Source organism: Coloeus monedula (assembly GCF_965178545.1).
Source record: "Coloeus monedula genome assembly, chromosome: 7".
Classification (NCBI taxonomy): domain Eukaryota; kingdom Metazoa; phylum Chordata; class Aves; order Passeriformes; family Corvidae; genus Coloeus; species Coloeus monedula.
In genome coordinates this window covers 14,056,072-14,075,420 of record NC_138787.1, presented here as the reverse complement: position 1 = coordinate 14,075,420, position 19,349 = coordinate 14,056,072, and the positions used below count along the sequence as shown (strand labels likewise).

Below are 19,349 nucleotides of genomic sequence, written 5' to 3'. Positions count from 1 at the left end.
AGTTTGGTGCAGGAGGGATGTTGCAGACTAGATCACATCTAGTTTATAGCAAGGTTCCACAAATGGCTGTGTTGGCACATTAGGGAGTAGGGGGAGAGAGCTGGGGTTCAGCAACACATGCTGGAGGCGGGAACCTTTCAGCTGAAGGTGTGTTTAAGACCAAACTTCCAGTTAAGTTCATGTGAATAAAGGCAGTAAATACACAGTCAGTTGGCTTGCATGCAAAAGATGTTTATGGGTATCAGACTAACACTCTAATCGTGAAGGCCAACAGAGGATTTTAGTTGACTGTTCATTGTTTCTCTTTGCATGGTCAAATGCATGTGCATCTAAATATCTTGTGTGCACCTTATTTTACAATGCCTTATGTTATTTGCTAAGTGGTGCAATTTTAAAAGTCTCGGTGACCTTCCAAGTACATTATGATGTTACAGGAGGCTGAATTTTGTCAAAGTTCTGCATCATTTGTCAGACCTGTTTGAGCTGAGAGGTTTTTCTTGATGTTTGCTGCAAGCATATTAATGAAATACTGACTTAGTCTGATAAGTGAAAGTACAAAGAAGAATTCTTGGTTAACAGTGCAGATCTTAGACTCTTGGCAAAGTTAAGAAATGTATAAAGTGAGTATGTCAGTATGTAATGCTGACCTCTGGTAGTTTATAACCATGAAAATGGCAAAAAAAGGTGGAAAAACAAGTGAAATATGTTTCATTCCAGGGTGTGTGTTGAATGCTTTATAGACTGTCAAGAAGAGAAAGATAGCATTTTGTTGAGTTGGGTTTTTTAATGTAATTTTAGTGGCGACAAGAGCATTTTATGCCATTACATGAAGATTGCAGTAATACTTGGAGGTTAAAACCTCACCATGCTTCACTGACTTGCATCAGTACAAAGGAATCCTCTAGGCCTAAAGGAATTCTGTGTTAAAATACAGAGCATCCCTCCGTCAGCTGTAGGGGTGACAGTCAAAGCTGGACAGGTAGCAGGGGTGGAGAAGGACTTTTTTTTTAAATTTATCTTGTAAAGTGGAGTTGAGGGGGAGGCCCAGAAAGTTGAAAGTTGTGGTTTGGTGTTGTTTTTCTTTTTTGTGAAAGCAAAAATCTGTTACAGTAAAATATGTTACACCAACTCTTATTTTTGCAATAGTACCATTTCTAAAACTCTCGTCAATCATACTGAAATATGCTTTGGCGTAATGTTCTGGGAAACACAGAAAGCTTAAATAACATAGGTTAAATTAGGTACAGATTGTTTTAAAACATGCAGAAAAATCGATATCTGACAAATGAAAAAATATGGCACAAACAACTGAACATTGCGTTTTGAAAATAGCTGTAGTCTTTCATTCAAGTGTTAAAGCACTATTTAGAAAAAAATCATTTGTTCTGTACATTGCTGCTGAAAATTTAAAACTAAAACTGTATTTCTTTTGCCACAAACCAGAATTTTTTTCACGTTCAACTGCTTCCTTGTAGTCACATACAAGTTAGAAAACCCAGAGCTGTTGGTAGATGAAACATTCTTCAATGCATGTAGTGAAAATTAAGTCAGTGCTTATGCCACAATTATCTTAGCAATTATTTTGTAATTGAAACTGAATTTCATAATTAGCTGAGCAGTTTTGGCACTTCTGGTGTTTTGGTGTTTGGCACACATGGAACTGGCAGTCAGCTCTGTGTAGCAATACCTGTGTGCTGGCTTGCACGGTGTGCACTGCTACACCAGTGCTTCATCAGATTTTTCAAAGGTGACTACTGTGGGATTCTCTGAAGACAACGCTGATTTACCTCCTGGAAAGAGCAGTTCAGTTGTACAATGAGTAATGCATGAAATAAGACAGCAAACATGCAGTAATACAAGAAAAGAACATTGCTATCCCATTCAAGTGAACTGGTTGAACTGATGAACCATTTGAGCTGTTCACAATATTTATGGCATCAAACAGAGCATGTGTTCTGTTTTTCAGATGTTGTCCCATTTGTTCAAAAGAAGATTTGATTTTTAATGCTGTATGATGACTACAAAAATAACAAAACCTTTTCTGAGTGACCAGGTAGTTTGAGGAGAATTTGAGCTATTCTTTCCTATTTTCTGTGACACATCTTAGCTGTAGTTTTAGCCCCAATTAACAAAATACTTCTAGATCAATCAAAAACCAATAGTGAAGTCCAGCATCTGTTCCCTCAGACTGGAAGTCATTTAACAGATGGTACAAAATTTGAGTTTCTTTTTTCATCCAAACTTCTCTTTCCTTATTGTGATAGCTGCCACTGAAAAATTTAGAGACAGTAATCAGGGAAAAATAGGGGTAACACACATCAGAATTTTTTATTGAGGAAAAAGTATTTGCTAATGAATTTTTTACTTTATTAAAGCTACTGTTTAGCTCTTCTGCCTAGTTAGGATTACAGAGCCCTGGCCAGGCTTTCAAAAGTGAAAGCTTCCTTCCCTAGATATCCAGAGAGGCCTTCAGGGATACAGAATTAGTTTAATGTACTTATGCACACCTATGGGTTGGGCAGAGAACTGACTGAGAGCAACCCTGCGGAAAAGGACTGGAGAGTTGTAATGACTGATGAAAAACTCTACATGAACTAGCCAACATGCACTTGCAGCCCAGAAAGCCGCCTGAACCCTAGGCTGCAAAAAAGCGTGGCTTTTTTTGGTCAAGGAAGGGGGTTCTGCCTCTCTACTCTGTTCTTGTGAGACCCCACCTGGAGTGCTGTATCCAGCTCTGGGGTCCCCAGTACAGGAAGGACATGGACCTGTTGGAGTGAGTCCAGAGGAGGGCCATGAAGTTGGTAAGGGGTCTAGAGAACCTGCCCTATGAAGACAGGCTGAGAAACCTGGGGCTGTTCAACCTGGAGTGGAGAAAGTTGTGTGGAGACCTCATAGGGGCTTTCCAGTGTCTGAAGGGGACCTGCAGGGAAGCCAGAGAGGGGCTCTTCATCAGGAACTGTAGTGACAGGACGAGGAATAATGGGTGCAAACTGAATGAGAGGAAATTTAGGTTAGATATGTGGAAGAAATTCTTTATGGTGAGGGTGGTGAGGCACTGGCACCAGTTGCCCAGAGAAGCTGTGGATGCCCATCCCTGGATGTGTTCAAGGCCAAGTTGGATGGGGCTCTGAGCATCCTGGTCTAGTGGGAGGTGTCCCTGCCCATATCAGGGACATTGAGACTAGGCAATCTTTATGGTCCCTTCCAACCCAAGCCATTCTAGGATTCTGTGATTCTACTTCTCTAGGAAGTTCTGTGCCCATAGCTTTGCTATGGCAGTTGTCAAGGGCTGGCCCAGCCGCTTTCAGGCTGCGACTGGCCTGGCTTCACAAAGTGGCTTTAGCAATGGACATGTAGTCTTCAGCTGGAGATCTCCTCTGGAGCAAGGCCATGCAGTGTGATTGGGATGGTTGAAACCTTTCAGAAGAAACAAGCATTCTTGGGGCACTTAACTCTTGCTCAACACTTGTCCCCAGTTTGCTGAGAGGAGCTGCAGTTTTGGATTCTCCTCACCAACTCAGAAGTTCCTGACTGGATCCCTCTGCCCAACATGGTAAAGATGAGGTGCAGCAAGGCAGAAATTGTGTGGGTTTTCTTGGTTTGGTTTTAGGGAGCAGAGTATGTTTTGCTGCTACTGCTCAGTCCGGTTCATTCAGGTAATAATTGCTAATGTATAATTATAACATCTGAACTTCCATTTCTGGAGCTGTAACTTCTGCTAGTCTCTCTTGTTGCCCGGGGACAGACTTCCTCTACTATCATAAGATTTGATTTGTCATGAGTTTTAGACAGAGAATTGTGATCCTATTTGAATTGATGGGAATTTTGCATTAATTCTGGTGGGACTAAGGTTTCACCCTCTCTTGCTGGTTATTATGGTATGCTATTTTCTGCGTGACTTTCTTTTGTAGTTACATGTTTTCTGGACAAATACTTAGGTTATCTTGGAATTAATCAATAGGACTGGCGGGTTAAATTGTATTTATCCATATTTAAAGATACAGTGAGATGCTGGATCAATTGAAGAGCTCCTCCAGTGGCTCAATACAGTTTCAATTTTTGCCTAGATATGACTTGAAATTGACTGTCTTTTATGCATTGTGGACATGTAATTTGCAATTTTGAATAAGGTTGCTATATAATTAGAACATTTTTATGTTTCAAGCTCTTGTTAAAAAGGGTCAAAACCCCCTCTGGTTCTTCTGGCTGCTAATTGTGCTTGTGGTGTATTAGCCTTCCTGATTAAGAGTCTGCGAATTAGCATAATGTCCACATGTGTAAGGATACAGCTTCATGATTTGTTCCTTTCTATATGATATTATATTCATATGTAAATGTAAAGATACGCTACAAATTCAGCTATGAGATAATCAGTAGAACTTACAAAATGTGTGAGTATTTTAGTATAAAAAAACCCCCAGAAATGTTAGTTCATCTAATCATGCTACATAAAAGTAGGGCAGGGCAGAAAAGGTCTTTTTTGGCACAGTGGTGGAATAATTCCATAGAGTTTATAACTTGGTTCAGCAGATTTCTGCTAAGACTAGAGCTAAGAGACTGCACTGCCATGAGGGTTGTATTGTCTGTCTGATTTTAGAAGATAGAACTTTTGTCCAGTATGTTTACTGGACTAGGTTGGATAGTTTTACTTTCTGGTCCTTTTGTATGTGTTTGAATTGCAATATGAAATTCTCCCGTAGTTATGTGATAGAATCATACAACAGTTTGGATTGGAACGGATCCTTTAAGGTCATCTGGTTTCATCCCTCTTACCATAAGCATGAATGTCTTCCACTAGATCAGGTTGCTCAGAGCCCCATCCAGCCTGACCTTGGATGTTTCCAGGGACAGGGCATCTGCCACCTCTCGGGGTAGCCTGTCCCAGCGTTTCATCACCTACTTTGTAAAACCTTATTCCTTATATCTAGTCTAAATCTACCCTATTTTAGTTTAAAACCATTACCCCTTGTCCTATCACACCAGGCTCTACTAAAGTCTGTCCCCATCTTTCTTATAGGCCCTCTTTAAGTGCTGCAGGAGGTGCACTCTGAGAAGGAAACCAGATATTGGGAGAAACAGTATTTTTTCAGGAACTAGCAGTGCTGGTGCACTTGTAATGCTTTAAATCCACACTTGTTGATGTATAATAATCGGACATCAAAGTTGATTTGGAAATACATCTTAGATATTACCATGTGTGTTTGAGGGTAAAGGCAAGGCTGCTTCCCTGATGTGGTGTGGTCTCAGGCTGTCATTCAGAATAGCAAGGGTTTTAAATTCTGGAAGGCATTTTTTTCCTGGTAAAAGTTTTCCTATTAATAATTTAACTCTGGCTCTTCAAATACTGCAGTGTGGAACTGAACGGAAGATCTGGGGAGATTTAAAAGGATTTTCTGTCATTCAGCTGGGGAGTTCCGAACAGTTGGAATTTTTTAAAGGGAATTCTGATGTGGGTGAATCCATTTATAAAGCAACTACTGTGTGTCTGTTTATGCTGTGAAACATATATAGAACACTTCTAATCAGCACAGGAGCTTGTCAGTATATTGCTTTTGATGTCTGATTAGATGATCATAGGGACATCTGCAGTGAGTTAGTTTTGAAGTTGTTGGTGTGAGCACTGCAGGAACCAGAGCTGTGTGGCACTCTTACACCATGAAAACTGCTGCTCTTACAGAGCATACTATAAATCCAACTATGCAGCGAGCTGAGGGCTGTCAAAATAACAAAAGCCATTCCTTCTCAATTCTTTCTGCTGCCTTTCAGCCCTGAACTGCCTTTTTTTTCCCCCCCTTCTTATACTGTGTGCTGTGGCATTCTGCATCAAAAAGAAATTATTTTATATTGTAAAGGAAAAACTAAAAAATGTAAATTAAATGTTTGTCAGAATACTAAATTGTTCATCCAAAAATGGACAGAAGTGTCCTGTGGTAATTTCCTCTTTTGAGGGTGCAAAGCAGTATGTGTGTGTGTGTGGAGAATTGTATTCCTTGCACAGCCTGTGTGTCAGAAAAATTATATTGTTTTACCTGCATTGTTTAACATGAGCAGTGGGTGTAATTTACATACTTTTATTTGAGCAGGATCAGTAGACTTTTTGTGATTTATTGTAATAAGAGCTAATAATGAAAGTTCTGTGATGTTGATATAGTATATAAATTATCAGTAAAAATGGTGTAATCAGTAGAAGTTATTTGTTGTTAACAGGTTGTTTCCAATGCGAGGAGTACTGGCATTCCACTGACTATTCATGAAAGAAAGTATCTCTAATAAAAACTATCAAAGCCCTTCATCGTTCTTATGTCAGTAGGGGTTTGGGTTTTGTTTCCTCTTTAAAATGAATTTTGGGCCTTGGCTGTAATTTTGAAAATACTTTATTGTTTATACACCTTCCTCCTTTATCCTCTGCTTTGTGTAGTCAGGTAGATGAGCTTGTAGGTGATCCAAGATGGCTGAGAGACTAAAACTATTTGTTTTCCTATGTGGCCTGTCTTACAGGGAATGTGGAAAAATTAAAGGGTGGAAATAAGAATTGTTGACAAAAAAAGGGAAAAAAGGTCATGCTGTCAATGCTGTTGACACATATTCATCTCTATAGCCACATCTTTGGGGTCCTACAAAATACTGTCATTCCATCTGGAACAGCTTTTAGCAGGCAGCTTACGCAACAGGCTCATGGTGCTGAAATTGGAATGAAACATTAGCAAGTTACTTCTATGTCTGACAGTCAAAAGTGGAAGATGACAGTCAACATGGCTCATGCATATCATTTGCTGTCAAGCTCTGGAAACATTTAGCTAAAATAAAATAGGTTCTCAGTCAGGGTCCTACTGAAATGCCTGCTAGTAAGTAACTTTTTCCGTAAATGCAGCAATTGAATGGACAACTAGGAACAATGGCAGAGATCTTTGACACTTACCTAGACGCAAGTTTCAATTTTTTAATACGTTATCTTGCAGCGCACTGTCATAAGAAGTTCTACTCTGGTTAATATTTGTGTTTCTCCAAAAGTCAGATGTGTGGCTTTGTTTCTCTTACAGGACTGACAGTTATTCACACTCCAAGGAGAGGGGATTTTTTTTTAAATTTTATTTTGTTAGGTGATGCCTTTTCACCAGTAAATTACCCAACTTGTTGGAGACACTTTAATCTGGAGATTTATTCTTCTATGTAGCTGGTGTCTCAGCTAATCTGGATTTAATGGTTTTTGAGTTGTAATAATAATACTATAGGTCTCTTTGAAACTTGCACATTCTGTTAGATTTTTTTTTTTTTTTTATGACAGCAGGTCCTGATTTTACTCCATGCCTATGAAACGATTTCTGACATTGACAACTGGAATGAGAGGAGGAATATTTTAGTGCTTTTGTAAACTGTGTGCTTTTGCTGTCGCAGGTGTTCTGACATGTTGGAGTTAGGACTAATAAACTAAGATCAGTGTGAATATAGACTAAGATAGTAAGGGTGTGTCAGAGAGCTTCAGGATTTTGAACGAACATCCCACCTTTGATTTTTGTCAGTAATTGCAATGATTGCTTCTGGCCTCTAATGTGACCTTTTATTGTAACATCAGCAGTATAACTTCCCTGAAATAACTTTAAATAAATAAAATTAAGAAATAAACAATATAGTAAATATGCAAATCTTCAGTTAAAAGGAAGTGATTAGGCTGTAGAATAACTGTGTTGATGCAAGAGCAAATTGTTGTCACTATCTCTCTGTACTATAAGGGACAACAATTAGCAGTTTGTGAGGCATCCTGGTATTCAAAGATGGACATACCTGTGGTCTCACTGGGCACAGTTGTTCTTATGACATATTTCAGATCCTAAGAACCGTATTTGCCGGTTCAAAGTGTTACACATTCCAAGCAGTATTGTAAGGGGAAAAAAATGCCCCTCAGAGAGACCTTATAGGAACAGTTGTTCCTGTAAGATTTTTGGTGGGGGTTTTTTTCTCAACAGAGTAGTGGCTTGTGTTTTTTTTTTTTTCTTAATTAATTGTGTGCTTTGAAGTACTAGAAACAGTAAGTTTTGCCTTTAATTCATCTTGATTTAAACCCTGATTTAATATAGGTTTCAGTATGGATCCTCAAGCTCCCCTCTAAGATTCAAGTAAAAAGCTTCCTTTTTGTGTCAGTCCCGAGGGATGCTATAATACCCTCTTCCATGTATTTGAACCGTATCATGTAATGTGACTGCAGTGAAGCATCTTGTGGTATCTTTGAGAGCATATCATGGTATCTTAAAGTTAGAATTACTGTGTTGGTATTTTTGCTGTTGTCTGTTTAGCAGCTGTCTTAGAGTGACATGAACTTGGACCCAAAATGAAAGAGCTGCTGTTGCTTGTAGCATGCTTGCTCCATTGATCTGATAGGGTGCATCCGAGATGATTACACGTTTAACACCTGTGGAGATAAATTGGCTGCCTCCTTTTTCTTTCCTCTGCTTTTTGGAATTACCAAGTACAATCAAGTTCATAGTACATCTGTCAGCTTCACAGAAACAAAAGGAACCCCCTTCTTTTCACCTGGCGTCATGCCAGTCAAAGAATATGTGAAGGTTCCTCAGATGTGGCGTTCACTTCCGCCCCCACCCCTCCCTTTCTTTTATGATCTGCATACATTTTTCTGTCCTTCAAACAACAGAATGAGAATCAAACAGAAGTACATTGTTTTGGAGTAAAGTTAGTTCTGCAAGCAGCACTACTGAGCAAGGGCCAGTTAGTGTTTGTTGTCTCATCTTTTTACACTTTCCATAAAAGCCCAAATGAATTCTCTTTCAGAATATGCAGAAGAGGCATATTCCAAGGGGAATTCTGTAAAACACTTCTATGAGAAATTGTAAGCATGATAAAATGAGGAGAGGCTGGGGAACAAAACCAGATTAAATGGATTTTAAGTCACTAAAAAAAAATCCCTTTATCAGCAGGTAGAATGCTATCCCCTTCAATTTGATTTTAAAAGATGTAGCCAAAATACAGATGTTTCATCTTCAAAATAAATAAATCAGTCAAGGCTGTGAAATACCACAGATCTTACTGACAAATGTGTTTGTTGCTCAGAAGTTTCTGTCGTGGTATTCTTTTCAGCCAAAGAACATAGTCTTAACTGTATATTTGGTGTAAAAGAATATAGGAACATTTTCCTCAGATCTTTTTAGCATTTGCCATAGTTGCCTAGGTATCACATATTGCTGTGTGCTTCTGCAAAGCTTTGGGGTGTTTTAGTTAATGGTATTGGTGAAAATTCTGTGGCACAAAGACCAGCTGTGACATCAGTGTGGCTGATGTATGAATGTATCCTTATTTCCTTCGTGCAAAGTATGTGCCACCTTGGATGTTTTGGAATTTTTGAGAGTGAATTCAGTAATGTTGTATATTTGAGGGAAGAATATTCTACAAAAGGTACCTGGAAAATGTTGGTGACTGAGGTGGTCTGCTGTATAGTAGTAAGAACACCTAGAATTGGGATGTTTTGCTCCTTGTGGAAAAAAATGCAAAATTCTTAATTGTAAGTCCTCATGTTCCTTCCAAGGAGGTTCAGGGGATTAGAGACAGAATGGGCTAGAGAAGTTTTTACACAATATTTTTATTATTTACTAATTGTACTGTAAATTTCTAAATAGCAGAATTAACTTGGGGTAAAAAGTCAGTTCCACTTCAGTCTTCAGATCACTCTGTCTTTGGCTTGGTAAGCCTGGGAAAATGCTCCATCCTATCATCAGAAGAGAAGGGAAATTGGATTGGTGTTCATAGGCAAGTCCATACATTGGTAACAGGATGGTACGAGATGGATGCTGTCTTATGGTCAAATTGATAGTCTAGTTAGTACACAAAAGAGAATTTATGGTGTATGCTTTTTCTCTTTGAAGCACTTCAGAACACAGCAAGAAACTGTCAACAGAAGAAATACTGCTGGATTAGGGATTACCATGTTAATGATAACAAAGCAATCCTTGAGTTTACAAAACACTGAACCTGATGATTGCTTAATGCCCAGCTGTGATTTTCTGCCTTTTTACCTTTCATTGACTACTATGTGTGTAGTTGTCACTTTCAAAAGGCTGTTTTGAGAGGTGTGTTGATAACTTTATTGTGTTAATGTCATCAGTTACACAAACACTGATATTACCACATAAAGTTATTTCATTAGAACCAGATGCATGCACTCATAAATACAATGATATTTTTTTAAATTATGTTGGCAGTACACCAAAAAATTATAAGACTTTTGGGAAATTAATCTGCTGCCAATTACATGCATTTTTAATACTACACAAGTGTCTAAAACATCAAATTATTGATGTTAGTTCTGTTAAAATTACTTTTATAGTAATCAGACTTTTAGCATCTGATGTGTTGGTTCCATATTAAGGTGAGGAGTAACATGCAGATTCTAGGTTTATAGTGACTTAAATTCTCTTGAAATCATCCAACATTTAAAATTTATTACTTATCATTCTCTATTCATATGAATATGATGTTGACTTCATAAATACTTCTTTATTATTTGTTTAATAAGTAAGATTACTTCAGGTCTAGCTTTCTCTTCCATTGCTGCTAGTATTTTGTTCTGTAGCAACCAAACATGCACATTTGAGCTGGTTGGCAGCTCTCTTTAGTCTGTACAGCAAAAACCAAGTGAGAAAATACTCCTTGGTGTGATATATGCAGTTTATAACAGGTTTATTTTTCTTTTTAAGTAGTTAAAATAGTCTAAGCTTTTCATGAACATGTATTAAATTAAAAGGTACACATTAAAATTGGAAAGCAAGTTCATAGCTTTCACCAGCTCTTTAAGGAAAAAAAAGTAATTTTCAAGCAGAAGACAGAAAAATCTCTTTGCCTGTTGGGAGAGCCTACTGGAAGCTTCTTTTAGCACGAAGGCATGTCTTTGGGAAGGCAATATAAAGTAATGCTACCCACTAATGCTGTGCATGCATATGCAGCATATATATTCATGTGATGCCCTTTGCCAAGAATGTATTCTGAGAGAATTGAATTTGTGCCTGAGGTACATTGTTGTGAAAAGAATAGGAACTAGATCAATATATTGCAGTTCACAGGTAATGAAAGGATGTCTGTGCAAGGAGTCTGACAATACAGCTCACTGGAGAGTAAAACTTTTATTTCCCAGCAACACTGAAATTTGAGAAGGGCCTGGCTACCTGGGCGCACCTGCCACAGATCTTGACTGGTACTGTTGGGATCAGCCCCTTGACCCTCTGTAGCCTTCCTCTTAACTAGGAGCACATTTACTAACGTGTTTGTCCTGCCGTGACTTTGGGCTTTATTGAACTGGGGAGCTGGGGATGGAGCTGGCAGATTTGGTGTCCTCCTGTGTGCTGGGCTGTTCCCTGCCCTGTTCCTGCAGAGGCCCAGGGTTAGTGCAGACAGGCTGGCTCAGCCTCAACTCCGTGCAGCTGCTGCCCAGCCTTGGCTCCCACCTTCCAGGCCTCTGGCCTGGCTGGATCGCCTGCCCGTGGATTGGTGGGATTGCCCTGTGGGGTTCCCACTGCCAGGGTGGTTTCCTGCCTTCCTGCCCAGCCAGTGATGGGCCACAGCTGGGGGGATGTCCCTTGCAGACTCAGCTTTATTCTGGGCTGTAGTTTTTTTTTAATTTGGACTTTAAGTAGCTCCAAGTCAAATAAGAAGTGCTAGCCAGCAGACTGTGGGGATTCACATTGATAATTTTCCCTTGCTTTTGGGGTCGGAGCTGGCTGTACGCTGCAACTGGGGAACAGGAGACTCCTATTGAGGAAGACAAATTGTTTCAGGAGTGTTCATCCCCCAGTCTAATATATTTTTCCTACTGGAGATAGCACTTCTGGGTTCATTATAGCTTACTCTCACAAGTCGTCATTTCTGTCTCAAGGCTGTTGTGCTTTCCAATGTAAAGCAGATTGATGCTGGCGCATTTTTTCTATTTTAATTTTACAAAGTTGTCACACTGAAACTGTGCCTCATATTGGAAGTGCTTTGAAGTGAAGAGATAAACAAAGAGCTAAAATAAAATTAAAAAGGAGTATGAACAACATTTCATCTTGGTTTGTCTTTTTTAAAAATAAGCTGAATGGATTTAGTAGCCTTGTGCCACTGTAGTAAGTCTGCAAACATTAGCAGATCAATCTAAATTGAGTTAGTGTATATGCAGTAAGCAGAAACAGGTGAAAATTAGGTTATCTGTGCCCAACTCTTTCTTTTTGCTATGAACAGTGAGATATAAACTAGTTTTTAGACGTGATTAGGTTTTGTTTATTTTCGGAGAGGGGCAGAGGCAGAATGGGTGCTGTATCTACCATAGTTATTAAACCAAGAAACTATATAAAAGTCACTAGCTCAGTTTTGACATTTGCAGGTAAAGGTAGGAAGCCCTCCTATAAATAAATCAGAAGTGAATCCAGGAGGAAATCCAGCAGTAGTCTTTGGTACATTTCAGTTTTATCTCTGAAACACAAAAGCCAGGAATTTTCTGTCCTTTCACTAAAAAAACCCACCCAAAAAAGTAATTGTCTTTGTCAGTGTCAGAAATGCCAACCAATTTATAATTTGAAGTATGGTGTATATAACTTCATTATTTTTGGTTTGTTGACTCCCAAAAATTTTCCAGTGAAGGCATATCTTATTCTAGATCTTCACAGTTTCTTTTTATGACTTTCTAAAAGTAGTCAAGGAATTTAGAGGTCTGTTGACCACAAGTTGAAGTCATTGTCTGCTGCAATAAAATAAAAAATGCCAGTGCTCTTACTGTTACAATTCTTGGGTGCACAGTTACCATTAATCTTTGATTTAAAAGGGAATGACAAGTCTTTGTCCCTAGACCTGCTTTGAAATCATGTAACGTGCAACAGCTTTTACCTCCCTATAGAAGCCTTTTATCCACATTAATGCACCTGTCCTTACTGGTGAGAAGCAGCAATTGCACAAGCATGATTTCTCCGCAGTGGCGGGGTGAGGTCCTTTCCCAACACCACAGTCTCACCTATGCAACAGTGGCTTGTATTCCCCTTTCCCAGTAGAAAGGTGGTTGCCATTCAGTATCATCACCAGTGCAGGATACAGGTAAAGATCTGGGAGACACAGCTGTGGGCTTCCACTTTGAAACTACTGGCTCTTAGAACCCAGCATTTATTTTTCAAGCTGTATCTTATCTGTGTCCTGAACTGTGTTGTAGGGCTCTAAAAATCAATCCACGTGCAGAACTGGAAATCCAGTCTTGTCTTTTCCACTAGTTTGAAGTCATGAGGCTCATGAGCAGTAGTCTTTACCCACTCTTTATCTAAAAACTTCTGCGGCTGTTCAGCCTGGATGCTAAAGAATCAAAGGATCCTCTTACAAGACCACAGCTAATGTTTTCTTTGACAGAGGTTCTCTGTCACTCATGTTTACCAGATAATAAAAGTTAGCTAGGTCACAAAATATTAAAAATTTCAAGAATCATTCCGCAGTGCTGTTTGCCAAACCCCTTTGAAATGTTGGTAGCCTTTCCTGTTGCCATGGGATTTGTCAGAAGAGCATTTTGCTGTGAGGTTTTCTGGCATTCAGCATCATTGGTGATCAAATGTGTCTATTTTGCCTTCAAGAGAATTGTGAGGAGGAACAGGATTTACTCTCAAGTGTTCTGTTTCTGTCAGACCAAACTTCAAGGTCTACTGCTGTTTCTGTGTCATCTCTCACTTCAAAGGTATCTGCCCTTTGACTTTTAAGTTGAGCTGTTGTTGTTGGGGCCCCTTTGGGTTGCCTCAGGCTATCAGATGTCCAAATAGCCATAACAACAGAAATAATATTTGCTTTCATATGCTAAACCGTTCCTGTTTGATTGTTACCAGTATGTAAGACAGTTCAGGCTTAAGGAAAAAAAACAAACAAAAGCAAACTGTTAAACTTTATTTCAGTTTGCACTCAGCTCCCTCAAACTTTACGTTTGTGTTTTCCAGACTTGATGGTTCCTGTAGATGTTGGATACAGCCATGGGGATACTTGCACAAAGGAAACAAACTAATTTTTAGTCCAGATCAAGTATAATTATACCAAAAGTGTTCTGGTTGGGTTCCTGTTTTTAAGTTCCAATGAATGTTCACTGACATGTCTCTACTGAAATTTATAACCATTTAAACAGAAAAGGGTTATTTGCTGGGAGTGGATACAGAAAGCAAACAGAAAGCCTTATCTCTGTCGTCTTAGAACCTGGCCTCCTTCTGTGCTCACGACACTGTGCTGTATGCAGTTCACGCTTGAGGAAACCGTTCAGACTAGTTTCTGAGCTGGAGTTCAGCTCCCCAGGCCCCTGTATTTGTGATCTCCAGGCTTGATCACTTCATTACCATTGTACAGGAGTGAATGTAAATTGCAGAAGCTCTGAGTAGCTTAAAATGCAGCAGTGCATCAGTTTAGCAACACAGGTCAGTATTACCCTGTTATTTCAGTGTTTTGTTTCATGTATCCAGTAGTTCCTATTAAAATATTAAACCTAATTCACAGTGCTTTTTTTTTTTGGTTGAAATTTAAAGCCCTGCATGAGATTATGCACAGACACTTGAAAAAATGCCATTCCCTCCATGATCTTCTTTTCTACTGGGGGCAACTTTTGTCTAAGATGTATTGCACTTGCCTGCAGGATGTATCAGCTCCTGGACTATTAAGCTCATTTTCAGAAGAAAGCAGTGAATGCTTCCTTCGGTTGCTTTTGAATTTGGTAAAGTTCATCTCTGAATGAGAGGCTTTTCTTTAGGAAGTCTACCTTGTTCTTTCCTTCACAAAGTAACTCATTGAAGCTATTTCTTTCTACCTTTTCTTTCTAGAAGAAAAGGTAGTGTCTTTACTTGTGAGTACCCAGAATGCATTGCAGTGATGTGGAGCCGTTAAATATGCAGATGAGTAGTGCTCAATATAAGAAAAATGCAAGCAAACTCTTGTAGCTGACAGTGCTTTGGGTTATTACAATGCAATTACAAAATCTTCAGAAAAAAAGCTTTGCTTTTCTATGTGATAGCAGAAGAAACTCCACTGTACAAAATGCCTTTAAATTTGTTTTTCTAAATAGTAAATTTTGATGAACTTGACATAGGTAGTAGGAGTGAGACAAATAAAAAAAATCTATAAACCACAACCCACACCCTTACCCCCAGCATGCTGCCAGTCTCTCAGCATTTCTGGTTGTGAAGTATTTTTAATTACCATCTGACCTGGATAATTAACATTGAATTTCTTCGTAAGTAATAGTATTTTAAACATTTCACTGCTAAATAAAACTGTACTGTGCTTTGTATCCAAGCATATTGTACTGAAGTGTTAAAGCTTAAATAATTCGCATATATAAAAACTTTGTTAACTTTTCAGGCCACTCAAATTTTCTGTCAACACAAGATTCTTAAAATTAAGGGAACTGTAAGTTAAGGAGATACTCGTGTTTAGATCAATCTGGCTTCACGTGTCTTAGCTGAGAAGCCTCATGAAGAACTGAGGTGACTGAACCTTGTCACTCGTGCATCTGTCACATTCCTCACTTTGTCTCGATTGACCTTGGCCCTCTCAGGTAGCCAGACTAGATTTATTCTGCTATTCAGTTCCGTACTTTTGGTTTCCAAGTTCTGAGGAACTGGGAACAAGGGAACTTTTTTGTCTCAGAGTGTAGTTTTTTTGTGTTTCTGATACCATCTTGAACATCTTGTGTGGAGAGGTTAGGAAATGCCCCACAAAGGCATGCAAGGACACAGGTTAGCTATTTCCCTCCACTTTGTGGCAAACACTTGCATACTAAATAAATATGTCTCTATGACATTTTGTTTCTAGGAAATAATTGATACCATTGATGATGTTTATTTTAAAATAGGAATAAACAAAAATTGGGAATTTTGCTGGAAGGTCTTTTTGTTACCAACACTTCTCTTGATACACCTTCCCTGTATTTTTCTCCAAAGCAAAGAAACAGGCACTGAATTGAAACAGTATGTTTATCCAGAAGCACATGCAAAAAATAGGACAGCTGGTAACTCCTGCTGCTTTCTGTCTTTTGGAGAGTTACTGGTTTGTCCATGTCACCTGTTGTGCTCACGTAAGCAACAGCAATGTGTTCTCTGACCTTTGTTCTTGCAATTAGGGATGCTGCTATTAGTCAACAACTATAGTGCAATTAAGTCCACCTGTAACCTTAAAAAAGCTGTTTCTGGTGATAACAACTTTTTAGTGTGAAATTGAAGTTACTCATGGGATTTTGTTTGCTTGTTCTCTTCAAATAATTAAAAAAAAAAAAAAGTGGTTGTGAGAGTCCCCATCATAATCTGATCAGTAGGTACAACTGTGCTCATTAAAATGTCCTGAGCTTAATTCATCTATAAGGTCTTATAATTGCTGTTCTATTTTATTCCCAGCAAATATGCTGTTATATCTCTGCTTAAGATATTTTGTTCACCCAGCTTCCTTTCAATTGTGTGATAAATCCTATCTTCTTGCACTGCAATTTTTAGTGCTGTCAAGTTATTTACTAACCAATGCTGTTTTTTCAAGATGTAGTTAGTAATTAACATGGAACCAGATCATTTTATGAAAGGTTATTTTATGATGACTTTTAAAAACCCTAGGAGATGTTGAAAATACCATTATGCTTCATAAGGATTTATTGGAAATAACAATATACTCTCAGGTGATCTGTCTCAAGTCTAAATTGCCTGCTAGGTTTAAGATAAGCCAGTGATAGTAATGTCTTGGCTCACAGGAGTCAACTCAGGTTTATTAATAATATTCACTCATAAATTCAGGATAACACTGTGCCTGTGCTTTCAGATCCTAAAACAAGGGTTTGTATACAGTTCAGCAGAATTAAAATGCTGCACAGTTGCCTTAATTTCCATTGAGAATTGGGATTGAGATCAAGGGGTTTATGTAGGACAGCATGTTTTCTCCCATTTGGATGCAGGCAACTCAATTCTTTGAAGAGATTCAGACAACATTTTAACTCTTATTTACTTGCTTGGTGCTCTGTAGGTTAAGATGTTCTCATGGTCCCTTACAAAAATCTTCAGAATAGATGGCTTGTTTTTTCTCTGACACATTCTTTTTTAGAATTTGGTTTAAAGTGTGCCTACAGAGAAATTAGGAGTATGTCTAGTATAGGGCTTGCCTGTCAAAGAGAGGCCTGGCAAGACTAATTTGTGTTGTATTTTTCTTAGGCCATCATGTATTTTCCTTGCCACAGTGCTGAGGAGGTTTTGTTGAGAATGAAGATGGGCAGTTTGGTTTGTAGAATGCCCAGAGCCAAGGAGAGGATCTTTTAAAGAGAATTCCTTCCTGTATTGAGATATGTTGAAAGACCTCCATACTATCCTTGTGACCAGATAAGATTTGTGGAAGAACTTCATCTGCAACTTTATCATTCACATACACACACAAATGTATTTTTATATATGTACATGTAAATGTAAAAAGTTTCTTTTGAGACTTTAACATCTCTAAACATATGGAACAAATGGCTAAATATAAAGATGTCTGCAGGACAATACTCATACTGTTAGTCACTGATTCAGTAAGTCGATTAGACTGGAGGAAACTGGTAAGTTTTAAATTAACTCATTGAGTGAATCTTTCGAAAAGTAAATAAATTTGCAGCCGACAAAGTAAAGGAGGAATACTTAACTCCCTGCAGGAATGAAAGTGCCTTTGATCTAAACAGGCAATATAATTCTTAGTACCTTGTATTCAAGGGCTGCTTTCCAAGCTGAGGAAGCTCTACACTAATCTCAGACTGTGGTTCCCTGGGACATTGTGGAAGCATCTTGGGAAAATACTGGATGAGTGGATCAGTGTTCAGGTCCTTGTCATGCTCTAAATTGGGTCTCTGACATGGGACCCTGGTATTGGACTCCGTGAGGATTTCTGATTTCCTGGAGTATAATAGAGAACATGTTTTCTGCCTTAACTTTGTAGCAAAGTATTTCCCCTGTAACATTTTACATTCCTTTTTAGTGTTTTTCCTTTCAGGCAGAGTGCAGCAGAAGCTATATTTCAATATCTCTTCTTTGCACTGTATTTTTAAGAAATTAATTATTGTCCATGTGAATTACTGGCTAGTCTGTATACCACTATTAGACAGAAGAAGGGTCTGTGGCTATTGCATTAGGACCTAAAGGGCACTAATCATATACTGAGAAATGTGTCTGGGAGTTTGGTGTTCATGTTCTTTAATGGCTGTTGTAAGCTTAGTGTTCAGCCATTGACAAGGACAAACAATAAGGGATGTAAACCTCAGATATCTGGAGAAAAAGTTCTCAGTTCCCCTTGTATGCTTCTGTTTATGTCATAGAGTGGCATCAGTCAGTTTTTTCATGTTCTTACAGTTAACATGGCTTGGTTAATGGTTCTGAGACACCTGGGGGTTTGACTGTTTGTACTGTTGGCCACTGTATTGTGCAGACGTGCCTGTGCATTCTGGAGTATAGGAAATGCTGTAGCTGTTCTACAAAGATTTAGTCAAAGCTAAAAAAAGTCATCTAACTGTGCCATCTGTCCTGTGGCTCTCCCATCTATGCATTCTCCAGGCTCCAGCATTACTTGCACACAGAATCACATCCTGATTGTTGTCTCTCTAGCTTTACAGTGAGGGTGCTCTAAATATTCATAATGTTATGTATATATCATTATTAGAAATCCTGGGCTTTAAGCGCACTGTCATCCATTGTTCAGTAAACACAATTACATTGCTCTATCGTTCATCTCTAATGAATCCATGCTAATTGATTAATCAGTGCTGTTGCTCCACTATGATAATCCCATATGAGGAATGGTAGTAACATAACTAGCAATTACTAATATACATTGCACACTGAGGAAAACTTACCATAATACACTGTAATAATAATATGTAATAGGGCAAATGCAGATCAGCAGGAGCAGAGCGGTGCCCCAGCCAGGCCTTGCATTCCATGGCACAGCTCTGTCTTTTGGGGGGAAAGGTGGTCAGGTGGACTGGATTGTAGTGGTCTTTGGATGTGTGACCCAGTGATTACTGGTACAGGGACTATGTCAGGCTGCCCCCTATGAATGGGGTGTTACAAAAAGGCATTTCTGAGAAGATGGGGACAGTCTTTGTCATAGTTTCCTCTGGTGTTGCTCACTGAGGTGCCTGCCTTCTTGGCTTAAATGTAGCTGCAACAGCGACTGCTGAAGTAAGAGAAAAGGCATTCTTATACCATTACAGCATCTTACTGGTGTTACTGTTCCAAAGCAATGAGTAGAAGTTTCTGATCCAAGGCAAAGATTAACATTGGCTCTCGCAGGCTGTGAGCGGTGCTTGGTAGGCTGATGGCAATAGTTTGGTTATCCTTGCTGTTACAGAATCAATGGATCTACGGATT

At 38.9% G+C, this 19,349-nt stretch overlaps 1 protein-coding gene across 2 annotated transcripts in view; it reads left to right on the top strand.

Annotated features, from left to right (window-relative positions):
• The window catches only part of PARD3B (par-3 family cell polarity regulator beta), a 401,283-nt gene that overhangs the window by 139,275 nt on the left and 242,659 nt on the right, over positions 1 to 19,349 (top strand). The window lies entirely within an intron of this gene.